The sequence below is a fragment of the Myxine glutinosa genome, chromosome 1 (assembly GCF_964187855.1).
Source record: "Myxine glutinosa chromosome 1, kmMyxGlut1.1, whole genome shotgun sequence".
Lineage (NCBI taxonomy): Eukaryota > Metazoa > Chordata > Myxini > Myxiniformes > Myxinidae > Myxine > Myxine glutinosa.
In genome coordinates, this window is record NC_136261.1 from 396,878,405 (window position 1) to 396,890,845 (window position 12,441).

General features: G+C 46.3%; 1 protein-coding gene across 1 annotated transcript in view; it reads left to right on the plus strand.

Annotated features, from left to right (window-relative positions):
• LOC137416862 (uncharacterized) overlaps nucleotides 1-12,441 on the plus strand; it is a 67,058-nt gene that overhangs the window by 51,265 nt on the left and 3,352 nt on the right. The window lies entirely within an intron of this gene.

A 12,441-nucleotide genomic window follows, 5' to 3' on the forward strand; every position in this document is an offset into this window, starting at 1 on the left:
CAAAACACGTCACCAGCACGCGATTCAAAACACGTCACCAGCACGCGATTCAAAACACGTCACCAGCACGCGATTCAAAACACGTCACCAGCACGCGATTCAAAACACGTCACCAGCACGCGATTCAAAACACGTCACCAGCACGCGATTCAAAACACGTCACCAGCACGCGATTCAAAACACGTCACCAGCACGCGATTCAAAACACGTCACCAGCACGCGATTCAAAACACGTCACCAGCACGCGATTCAAAACACGTCACCAGCACGCGATTCAAAACACGTCACCAGCACGCGATTCAAAACACGTCACCAGCACGCGATTCAAAACACGTCACCAGCACGCGATTCAAAACACGTCACCAGCACGCGATTCAAAACACGTCACCAGCACGCGATTCAAAACACGTCACCAGCACGCGATTCAAAACACGTCACCAGCACGCGATTCAAAACACGTCACCAGCACGCGATTCAAAACACGTCACCAGCACGCGATTCAAAACACGTCACCAGCACGCGATTCAAAACACGTCACCAGCACGCGATTCAAAACACGCCACCAGCACGCGATTCAAAACACGCCACCAGCACGCGATTCAAAACACGCCACCAGCACGCGATTCAAAACACGTCACCAGCACGCGATTCAAAACACGTCACCAGCACGCGATTCAAAACACGTCACCAGCACGCGATTCAAAACACGTCACCAGCACGCGATTCAAAACACGTCACCAGCACGCGATTCAAAACACGTCACCAGCACGCGATTCAAAACACGTCACCAGCACGCGATTCAAAACACGTCACCAGCACGCGATTCAAAACACGTCACCAGCACGCGATTCAAAACACGTCACCAGCACGCGATTCAAAACACGTCACCAGCACGCGATTCAAAACACGTCACCAGCACGCGATTCAAAACACGTCACCAGCACGCGATTCAAAACACGTCACCAGCACGCGATTCAAAACACGTCACCAGCACGCGATTCAAAACGCGTCACCAGCACGCGATTCAAAACGCGTCACCAGCACGCGATTCAAAACGCGTCACCAGCACGCGATTCAAAACGCGTCACCAGCACGCGATTCAAAACGCGTCACCAGCACGCGATTCAAAACGCGTCACCAGCACGCGATTCAAAACGCGTCACCAGCACGCGATTCAAAACGCGTCACCAGCACGCGATTCAAAACGCGTCACCAGCACGCGATTCAAAACGCGTCACCATCACGCGATTCAAAACGCGTCACCAGCACGCGATTCAAAACGCGTCACCAGCACGCGATTCAAAACGCGTCACCAGCACGCGATTCAAAACGCGTCACCAGCACGCGATTCAAAACGCGTCACCAGCACGCGATTCAAAACGCGTCACCAGCACGCGATTCAAAACGCGTCACCAGCACGCGATTCAAAACGCGTCACCAGCACGCGATTCAAAACGCGTCACCAGCACGCGATTCAAAACGCGTCACCAGCACGCGATTCAAAACGCGTCACCAGCACGCGATTCAAAACGCGTCACCAGCACGCGATTCAAAACGCGTCACCAGCACGCGATTCAAAACGCGTCACCAGCACGCGATTCAAAACGCGTCACCAGCACGCGATTCAAAACACGTCACCAGCACGCGATTCAAAACACGTCACCAGCACGCGATTCAAAACACGTCACCAGCACGCGATTCAAAACACGTCACCAGCACGCGATTCAAAACACGTCACCAGCACGCGATTCAAAACACGTCACCAGCACGCGATTCAAAACACGTCACCACCACGCGATTCAAAACACGTCACCACCACGCGATTGAAAACACGTCACCACCACGCGATTCAATACACTTCACAACCACGGAAACAAAAGTTTGAGGGAGTAGTTCAGTGACAACACAGACACTGCCCAGATATGTAGACAGATAGATGGATGACTGTACCTGAGTTGCTGTTTTGTCCTGGTTTACACCAATCAAAATACAAACAATTATTTTGCACAAATGTATTAGTAATATAAGTGATGATACATTTCATAAAAAATTGAAGTTGAAATATATATATTTTTTAAGGATTAAAAATATTATTATTTTTTTTTTCAAAACAAATACCCTTCGGACATACACACGGGAGACGTAGGTGCATACCAGAAGTTTGGTAGGATTTCACAAAGGTTTGAGGGAGTAGTTCAGTGACACACAACACAGGACAGGACAGGACAGGACAGACACACTCCACCCACAGGTCTTTAAAACAGCTGTTCACCACCATCTCTTATCTTCCCCCATCCAAAACCTTGATCTTTTCTACCCCCGCTAATTTCACCCCAAATCCACTTTTTTGAAATACCAACTTCTGTCCTGGAAGTCCTTGGTGTCCTTGTGTTTTAAACTCCCCCCCCCCCCTTCCCACGCCTCCTCCCCCCAAGCCCTCTCCCTCGTACACATCTCCCTGCTCTCAAATGTTATGTTTGTGTGCTTCCCCTTCTCTCCCCATCTTGTCTTTCGCTCCCTCTTTTTATATATTTTGTTTGTCTTGTTGATTTGTTTGTGAAATAAATGTTAGCTCTTTCACGAGCCTTGATTCAGTACACAAAAAAAATAATTCCCATGAACAAAATCTCCCCAAGAAACGAGAAGAAAGCGATAAACTAACTCGCAGTACCATTATTATAAAATCGTTATCCAATGGAGGTGACAACTGATACATCTACAAAAACATACGTATCCCAGTCTCAGAAAAACTACGCAAGCATGAAGTAATTAGAAATGCACTTGGTGGAGCGCATACCTCTGCCAGGTTCACCAGTTTATGTGTTGTATCCCACTGATAGGCCGGGTCTGGATTCGGACCTGAACCAAAATCTGATCTGCTTGTTCTTGTCACCTACCCAAATCATCCTCCCCACCCCACCCCCCCCCCCCAAGCTTAGTCATAACTCGTTCACAACTTTTTAAATATCATGTTGTATATCCCTGGTGTTGGGCAAGCGGCTAGGGTGAGGGCTTAGGATCCTAGGATCCTGGGTTCGAATCCCAGTCAATCGCTGAATTAACGCCAGGGGGTTGACTCAGCCTGTCATCCTTCCGAGGTCGGCAAATTGAGTACCAGTTCACTGGTAATTCCCTGTTTGTCGTAAAAAGGCGACAAAAAGGGTTGGCGTCAGGAAGGGCATCCGGCGGTAAAACATTGCTTCAAAAAGGGGACCCAAAAAACAACCACGGTCCCCGAAAAAGGCCAACCCCCGCTTGCGGGGAAAAATGGCCTCTAAAGGTGGTTATATATATCGCTTTTCACCCGATCTCTCAGTGGTGAAGAATCACTTAAAAATTAACTAAATCTCGTATCCGAATCCATTTTCAGATCTTCACCAAAATCGAATAGATTAGTCCTTGTTACACACACAACCTGTCCACCCAGTTTCGTCCAAATCCGTTCACAACTTTTTGAAATATCATGCTATGTATCGCTTTTAGCCCCATCTTCTAATGGTGACGAATCACTTAAAATTCTAGTCAACGAATCTGGATCTTGACCAAAATCAAATAGAATCGTCCTTGTCAGACACACAACCGGTCCACAAAGTTTTGTCGAAATCCGTCGACAACTTTTTGAGATATCACGCTACAGTGCATTCAGAAAGTATTCAGACCCATTCACTTTTTTCACATTTTGTTATGTTGCAGCCTTATGCTGAAATCGTTTAAATTCATTTTTTCCCTCATCAATCTACACTCAATACCCCATAATGACAAAGAGAAAACAGGATTTTAGAAAGTTTTGCAAATTTATTAAAAAGAAAAAAAAGCTGAAATATCACATTGACATAAGTATTCAGACCCTGTGCTATGACACTTGAAATTTAGCTCAGGTGCCTCCCATTTCTCTTGATCATCTTTGAGATGTTTCTTCACCTTGATTGGAGTCCACCTGTGGTAAATTCAATAGATTGGACATGATTTGGAAAGGCACACACCTGTCTATATAAGGTCTCACAGCTGACAATGCATATCAGAGCAAAAACCAAGCCATAAGGTCGAAGGAACTGCCTGCAGAGCTCATAGACAGGATTGTGTCGAGGCACAGATCTGGGGAAGCCTCCAAAAAAAATCTCTGCTGCATTGAAGGTTCCTAAGAGCACAGTGGCCTCCATAATTCTTAAATGGAAGAAGTTTGGAACAACCAGGACTCTTCCTAGAGCTGGCCGCCCGGCCAAACTGAGCAATCGTGGGAGAAGGGCCTTGGTAAGAGAGGTGACCAAGAACCCAATGGTCACTCTGGCTGAGCTCCAGAGATCCTGTGTGGAGATGGGAGAAACTTCCAGGACAACCATCACTGCAACACTCCACCGATCTGGGCTTTATGGCAGAGTGTCCAGACGGAAGCCAAACAGTTCAATCTTGGCTTCATCAGACCACAGAATCTTGTTTCTCATAGTCTGAGAGTCCTTTTGGTGCTTTTTTGCGAACTCCAGAGCGGGCTTTCATGTGTCTTTCACTCAGGAGACGCTTCCCCTTCCCTTGGAAACGTTCAATCCTTTAGAGTTTAGAATGCCGAAGACCCTTCGATTCTTTTCTTTTATACCCTTTAGACTTTCACACCTTTCAGACCTTTTAATAGCCTGTAGATGCCTTGGACCTTTTAAGACACTTTTGACCCATTTCTACCTTTACAGATCTTACAACCTTTAGGCCATTTTACATTTGCAACTTTCCAGACTTATGATTTTACAGATTTACGACTAGACCAATTAGGCATTTCATTTTCAATCTATGACCTTTCACTTAGTACTTGTTGCCATTTATTTGCCAAACCAAAGAAGTCCGAACGAGGGTCTGTGATCTCTGATTGATCTTTCTAGTATTCAATTTTTTTCTTTTTCTTTTGCTTTCACCTTTCACGTAACTTTGCGACTGATACACCAAAATGAGAGGATGGTGCAAGGTTCGACTAAATGTTCATTTGGACTGTTGAGCCTGGGTTCGATTCTCGACTGAAATCTGTGTTATCGATGCTTGCACAAGTTATTAGGACACTTATCTCGCCTAATCGAATCAAATTTCACCTCATAACGATGTTTAGCATCGTTGGTAAGATATTCCACGTAATTGAACGACATTTGGACGGACTAAATTAAAAATTACGAACAGTTTCACACAAAGGAATGGCGTTCCAATCGTTGCTCGGAGTTGTTTTCACCGCGATAAAATGGCGGCGGTTGTTGCTAACCGGAAGTAACCCAAAGTAGCGTCCACCCATTGGACCGTTATTCATTCGTATTAACACATTTATTATTAAAATTACGTAAGATCACCAAACCAAACTAGTTGCGACGGTGTTCAATCTCCGATTGCTATTTCTCGTTATTCAGTACTACACCTCGTACCTCGTACCTCGTACCTCGTACCCACGGACGTATATATTATACATCCGTGCTCGTACCACCTTGATGTGTGTTCCTTCACCGATCAACTTTCTGTCGCTTGCCAAGCCAGCTGTTCCTTATCAACACTTTTGTTGGAGGAATGCTTACTTGAGTGCTTAAGCTACTTGGGGATCTGCTAAGTCAGCACAGTACTTTGTAGTCCATACTGTATATCATGCACTACGAGCGGAGGACCAAAAAACAACAACAACAGGTGATTTATTTATTTTTGAATCTCTCAGCGCGTGTTCTTGGACGATAATGGATTATATGAACGTTCGGTGCGGCCTCGGTCTTGTCCCAACCTGCCTGAAGATCCGCGGTCTCTCGGAGGAGTCTCTCAGAGCCGCCATCACTGGTCTGTGGATCGAGACCTTCGGAGCTCTCTGTGCCCGAGCCGAACCCGCTCCGGTGAGGGATCGACTCTGTTCTTTAGCCGCACGGAAGTTCACCTTCACCATGTACGTCGAGCTATGTCGGTACATGGAGTCGTGCCGAGCGCGACGAAGATCGGAACGGACCGTCGTGCACAGACGTGGAAAGGACGTCGAGAAGACGGGAGGACATGCTGGAGTCCTGCAGATCAATGTCGAGGATTCCGTTGGTTCTGAAGATGAGGAAAACAACCTGGAGAATGGTGAATCGTGGAATTCATGATAGTTTTTTTTTTTTTTTACTCTTTTGTGATGTCATCGAGTTGATGATAAGGACACGTGGTAGAGCACAAATCTCCGCCAGGATGAACAGTTTACGTTTTGTATCCCACTGATGGGCCGGATCTGGATTCGGACCTGAAGCTAAATATAATCTGCTTGATATAATCGACCCAAAAGACCCCCCTGAGACCGGCAGGTAGGTATGCTACAAGGCCGTGAAGACCAATGAAAATTTGGTCCAATGCACCAACGGGCCCACTCGTGGATTTAAAAAGACTAGGGGGCCCGTTGGTCCATTGGACTAAATTTTCATTGGTCTGCACGGCCGTGTGGCATGCCTTCCTGCCTGCTGTACTGCTTGACCATTTTGTACTTTGGGTCTTCCAGGACTTTTGGGTGTTCGGGGACATTTGGGTCATTGAGTCTTTTTGGTCTTTGGGAACTTTTGGGTCATCTGGGTCTTTTTAGTCCTCGGGGACTTTTGGGTCACCTGGGTCTTTTTGGTCCTCATGGACTTTTGGGTCCTTGGGGACTTTTGAGTCATCTGGGTCTTTTTGGGTCATCTGGGTCATCAATAACTGTTTGGGTCCTGAGGGACTTTTGGGTATTTTGGGTTCTTGGGGACCTTTGGGTCATCTGGGTCTTTTGGGTCCACAGGGACTTGGGTCATCTGGGTTTTTTTGGGCATCTGGGTTTTTTGGTCCTCAGGGACTTTTTGGTTATCTGGGTCTTTTGGTTCCTCAGGGACTTTTGGGTCATCAAGGACTTTTTGGGTGATTTGGGTCCTCAGGGACTTTTGGGTCATCTGGGTTTTTGGGGTATTTTTGGTCTTCAGGGACTTTTGGGTCTCAACTATTAAAAGGTTTTCCAAGGTCTAAAGGGCCTCAGCAGTCTAAAGGGTTGAAAGATACATTTTAATAGTACTTAAAGAATTAATAGACGTCAAAAAAGTATGACGCACATACACCTACACACATCATGTTCTATGAACTCGTTACCCTCGCCAGAGGAGAGGGTATTGCATTTGAGTCTTGTTACTTGGCAAAACATTTTTTGTCCCCCGTCACACCGCGGAGCGAAAGTAGGACTATGGTTTTCCCCTCAGTTCGTCCGTCCTTGCGTGCGTGTGGGCGTGCGTGCGTAAGCAAAGGACCGCATTCGAATTTGGTGTGTGGGTGCAACCCACGTCAAAATACAAGATGGCCGCCACCATGTATGTCTGATGCCATGTATGTCTGAACCTTGAGCTGAATATCTTGAAAAATAAGCAAAGTACCAACTTCTAATCTGGTGTGTGGGTGTATCTAGGCACAAGCAAGAACGCTATTGAAAATTGGGTCGCCACGTCAAAATCCAAGATGGCCGCCGCCATCTATGTCTGAACCTTGTGAGATGAATATCTTGAAAAATAAGCGAAGTACCAACTTCTAATTTGGTGTGTGGGTGTATCTCGGCATAAGGAAGAAAGCTATTGAAAATTGGGTTGCCACGTCAAAATCCAAGATGGCCGCCGCCATATATATGTCTGAACATTGTGAGCGAAATATCTTGAAAAATGAGCGAAGTACCAACTTCTAATCTGGTGTGTGGGTGTATCTAGGCACAAGGAAGAACGCTATTGGAAATTGGGTCGCCACGTCAAAATCCAAGATGGCCGCCGCCATGTATGTCTGAACCTTGTGAGATGAATATCTTGAAAAATAAGAGAAGTACCAACTTCTAATTTGGCGTGTGGGTGTATCTCGGCATAAGGAAGAACGCTATTGAAAATTGGGTCGCCACGTCAAAACCCAAGATGGCCACCACCATATATATGTCTGAACATTGTGAGCGAAATATCTTGAAAAATAAGCGAAGTACCAACTTATAATCTGGTGTGTGGGTGTATCTAGGCAAAAGGAAGAAGGCCATTGAAAATTGGGTCGCCACGTCAAAATCCAAGATGGCCGCCTTGCGTCTTCCACTTTGTCGACTCGCATCACTTCACCGATGGGGGACCTAGGCGTAACGCTTGTTTTTACGGCGTAGCCCATAGAGCAAAGCCATCTACAACAGTGTATGTATGTATGTATGTATGTATGTATATCCCCTCAGACATATACCAATCAGAGCTGAGGACCTGGTCACATGACAGTGTGATGTGATTACGTCTGATGTCATTACGGCGGTACGGCGGCTGACTCTCCACACTCCGGCATTTTGATTCCAATTTAATTCAAGCCGAACATATCCTTGAACCCGTCATATATCACAATCTACATGCTCCACCTTTGCGTTTTTTAATTCAGTGTGAAACGCAAACAAACCGATTGTTAAAATGACCATCAAATATTGAACGCATCGGTGTTATGTCTCTCTCAGCAAAACGTTACGTACAGGCCTCAGGCTTTATGCCTCACCTTCGGACGGCTTCGGACAAATTAAGCCCAGGTTTCTTGATACAGTAGTGTATCATTTCAGTTGTATCGTTTTCATAATAGTAATCTTATTATAATAGAGCAAACGCATATGGTTGTTTGTTTATATGTGCCCCAAACGTCGTCTTCTTCTTCAAATAAAAATTAACACCCTAAAAGGGTCCGTGAGACTACGCCGTGAGACTATGTTACGTTTACACTGCTGAGACCCCTCAGACCTTTTGACGACCCTTTAAGTCCAAAACACCCTGAAGACCCAAAACACCCTGAAGACCACAAAGATCTTTGAAGACCCTTAAAGACCCCAAAGACCCAAACCATCCCAAAGACCCAAAATACCCTTGAAGGCTCAGAGTATCCAAATGACCCTGAAGACCCAAATGGCCCTGAAGAGCCAAAAGACACCGAAATGGTCAAAGATGCCTATCCTTCTGAAACGACGTGTGGTGAGCCATGCTAGTAATAATAACATAGTAAATATGACCATAACACTTTAATCCCAATGTCGTGAATACAAAGTTAGTGAATTGAAGCGGTGTATGGTTCATGAATCCATGATAAGCGGTGTACGGAACTAACAACTGTGGAAGTAAGGAATTTGCCTCGGTTTTTTGATAGCATGTTATTAACCTAACCATTGTGGGGTATATAGATTACAGTAGATCCTCCTTCAGTTCTGTAAGTAAAATTTACCTCACGGATGTCGGGATTCCTCCAAATTTCTTTGTTTTAATTTTATAAACAGCATTAGCGACTGTTTAAAAAGCTAATCATGTGTGTTTGTGGTTTATAATATTTTACAAGCCCAGCTATGCCGCTGTTAGACTTTCGGTCTAGTTTTTGACAAGTATGGTGATTGTGTGTGTGTGATTGTGTGTGTGTGTGTGTGTGTGTGTGTGTGTGTGTGTGTGTGTGTGTGTGTGTGTGTGTGTGTGTGTGTGTGTGTGTGTGTGTGTGTGTGTGTGTGTGTGTGTGTGTGTGTGTGTGTGTGTGTGTGTGTGTGTGTGTGTGTGTGTGTGTGTGTCCGCTCACTTATACTTGCCTACCGGTCACAATTTTAAACCAATCTTCACGAAACTTCACCAAATGTTAGAGTTTGTGGTCCGACAAAGTTCCATATATTTTTGAGGTCAAAAGGTCAACATAGGCTAAAAGTCAACCACTTATTTTCAAATTTCTAAAATCCTCAATTTTTTATCCGATTGACTTGGAATTTGAATAGGATTTTCATATCAGCTAACTGAATTCAACCACCAACTATTTTTGAGATCAACATAGGTTAACAGGTCAACATAGGCCAAAGGTCAACCACTATTTTCAAATTTCTGAAATCCTCAATTTTCATCCGATTGACTTGAAATTTGAATAGGATTTTCATATCGGCTAACTGAATTCAACCACCAACTATTTTTGAGATCAGCATAGGCCAAAAGGTTAACATGGGCCAAAGGTCAACATAGGCCAAATTTCTAAAATTGACAATTTTCATCCGATTAACTGAATTTGAAGATTTGCATATAATGTCACATAATTCAACCACTAATTATTTGTGATGTCAAAAGGATGCTCTACCGAGTGCCATTCTGCTTTGTTCTCTTTTGCCAAGTGTCGCTCTCTGAGTGATTTTTCATTTGTCTGTCTGTCTGTCTGTTTGTCCACACAGAATAAATATGATTTTCTCTGCAACCGTTGGTCCGATTGACAGGAAAATTTCACCACAGGTGCACCTCTTCTTGTAGAATTTTTAATAATTATCATGTTATAGGTCACGTGGTATGGGCACTATCTTGGAAAAACCGAAAAACTTTGCACGTCTATATCTCCGAAAGCGCCGCATAGAAAAAATTGGGAGATGGCTAATTGTAAGGAACTCTCCATGGGGGATAGCATATTGTTATTTCGGTGGGTATGGCATATATAGATTTAGGTAGATCTGTATAGGTATCATTCGCCGGTTGTCTTGGGTAGCTCAAACCATCTCAATGTAAATAAGTGGAGGACCAGTCTAGACCGGATGTCGGATAAGTTGGGTATGTGTCCCCGCCATGAGGGGGCGGGGCTTGTTATCCAGCTTCGGGATTATGCTAATTCCATTGTGTGTCGTTCCCTCTGTGAACATCCCGGTGTCCCTTATGGCAATACATCCCATAGGCATTAGCCCCAATAGTGCACCACATTAATTAATCCCCCGCCGCCATAAGGACTGACCGGAAAGGCAAGCAGGAAGCAGCCGCGTACAATGGCGCCATGGCAAGCAGACATCATGCAAGGCAGGCAATAGCCACACCCAGAAGGACTCTTGACTTGCAGGAGGGGGAGGGGTGAGCAACACCAAGAGCACTGATTGGAGGGTAAAGAAGAACTTGCGATTGGCCACCGACCAATGGCATGGGAGCAGGGCGCCAAGTGCTCAAACAATGAGAGGCGACCGGCACGATCGGAAGATTCGAGAAGAGAGCTGACGTCAGAAGACTATCAGTAAAACGGCTGGCTGACCGACATTTTCGCTTTCGCCTCTGCCTGTCTTCGCCTTTGCTTTTCTCTTCCCTTGGCCCTCTTGCTTTGGATTGTCCCTCTGAGTTGGAGCTCTTCCCTTTGCCCTTCTTGCTTTGGCTTCGTCCCTGCCCGGACCTCCCTTCTGCCTTTGCCTTTCGTTCCCGGTTGGACCTTTCCTTTGCGAACCGCAAATTGCCTGCATTACGACGGATGTCAGGGGAACGTTGGAGCGCCGTCGATTCTCCTCCCTGGCGTTAACGTGCGAGCGAGGCTTGCCGCTGGAGCGGGCGCGACCGGGGCGAGCGAGTGGCTCGATGGCCTAGCAGTGTGCGAAGGGGGCCTTATCGAGGCCTGCTTCGCGCCAACATCGGAGCCGGACAGAGCCTGACCGACATCACACATCCAGACAGATAAGACGCATCCACAAACAACGTTTCATTTGATGTTCCGCATGGAGAGTTCATGGAGGCAAGGGGCAGAAGGGTCGTCCACGCAGGAAGGAAGCCAAAACGAGAAGAGGGAAATATCGGCTGGCCCGTCGTTTTGTCACTCGTCGTCTCCCGTCAGCTCTCTTCCCCCCCCAACCAGTGCGTCGCTTACTCGTAGCCTTTCATGCCTTCTCACGTCACCGGCGCTTCTCCTCCAACCAATGCGTAGCTTCTCGGTAGTGCTTTGCGCCCACCGCACTGATTGGCCGAGCGTCTCACGCCTTTGGTGTTACGTCATCGGGTGGCACGTCATTGTCAGTAGCCAACCAATGTGGCACGTTCTTCATCTTCCCCACTTTCCAATCAGCGACCTGCTTCCCACTCGCCCCTCTCCCCTCCCCCTTGTCAATCACGAGTTCTCCTGGGCGTGTCTCTCAGCCTGCCTGTTCGATGTTTGCTGCCCTGCCGGTGTTGTCAGCCCAAGTGCGTGGTCGCTTGCTGTTTGTTCTTCCAGTCAGCCATTGTGAGGGGGGATTTAATTAATGTGGTGCACTGTTGGGCCTAACTAATGTATATGAGTGCATTGCCACATAGGACAAATGGAATGATCACAGGTTTCACACACGCGGGAATTAGCATAATCCCTACAACTATTTAACATGCCCCATTCCTCGTAATGGGGACGAAGATACACCTTAACCTGAACAAACGGGCAAGACGGGTACCTGACTTACTGTACATCGAAGTGGTTCTTCTTCTTCGCGACATCGGAGCACCTACCGATGCAGATCTACCTGGATCTAGGCTCTCTGCTCACCTTCACTCTTTCATTCCCCTTTTCTCCCGCCTCTGGAACAAACTCCCCCACTCCCTTCAATCCCACTCCTCCCTCCAGGTCTTTAAAACAGCTGTTCACCACCATCTCTTATTGTCCCCCATCGAAAACCTTTATCTTTTCTACCCCGGTAATTCACCCCAGAGTCCTTGCAGTGTTCATATGTTTTAATCCTCT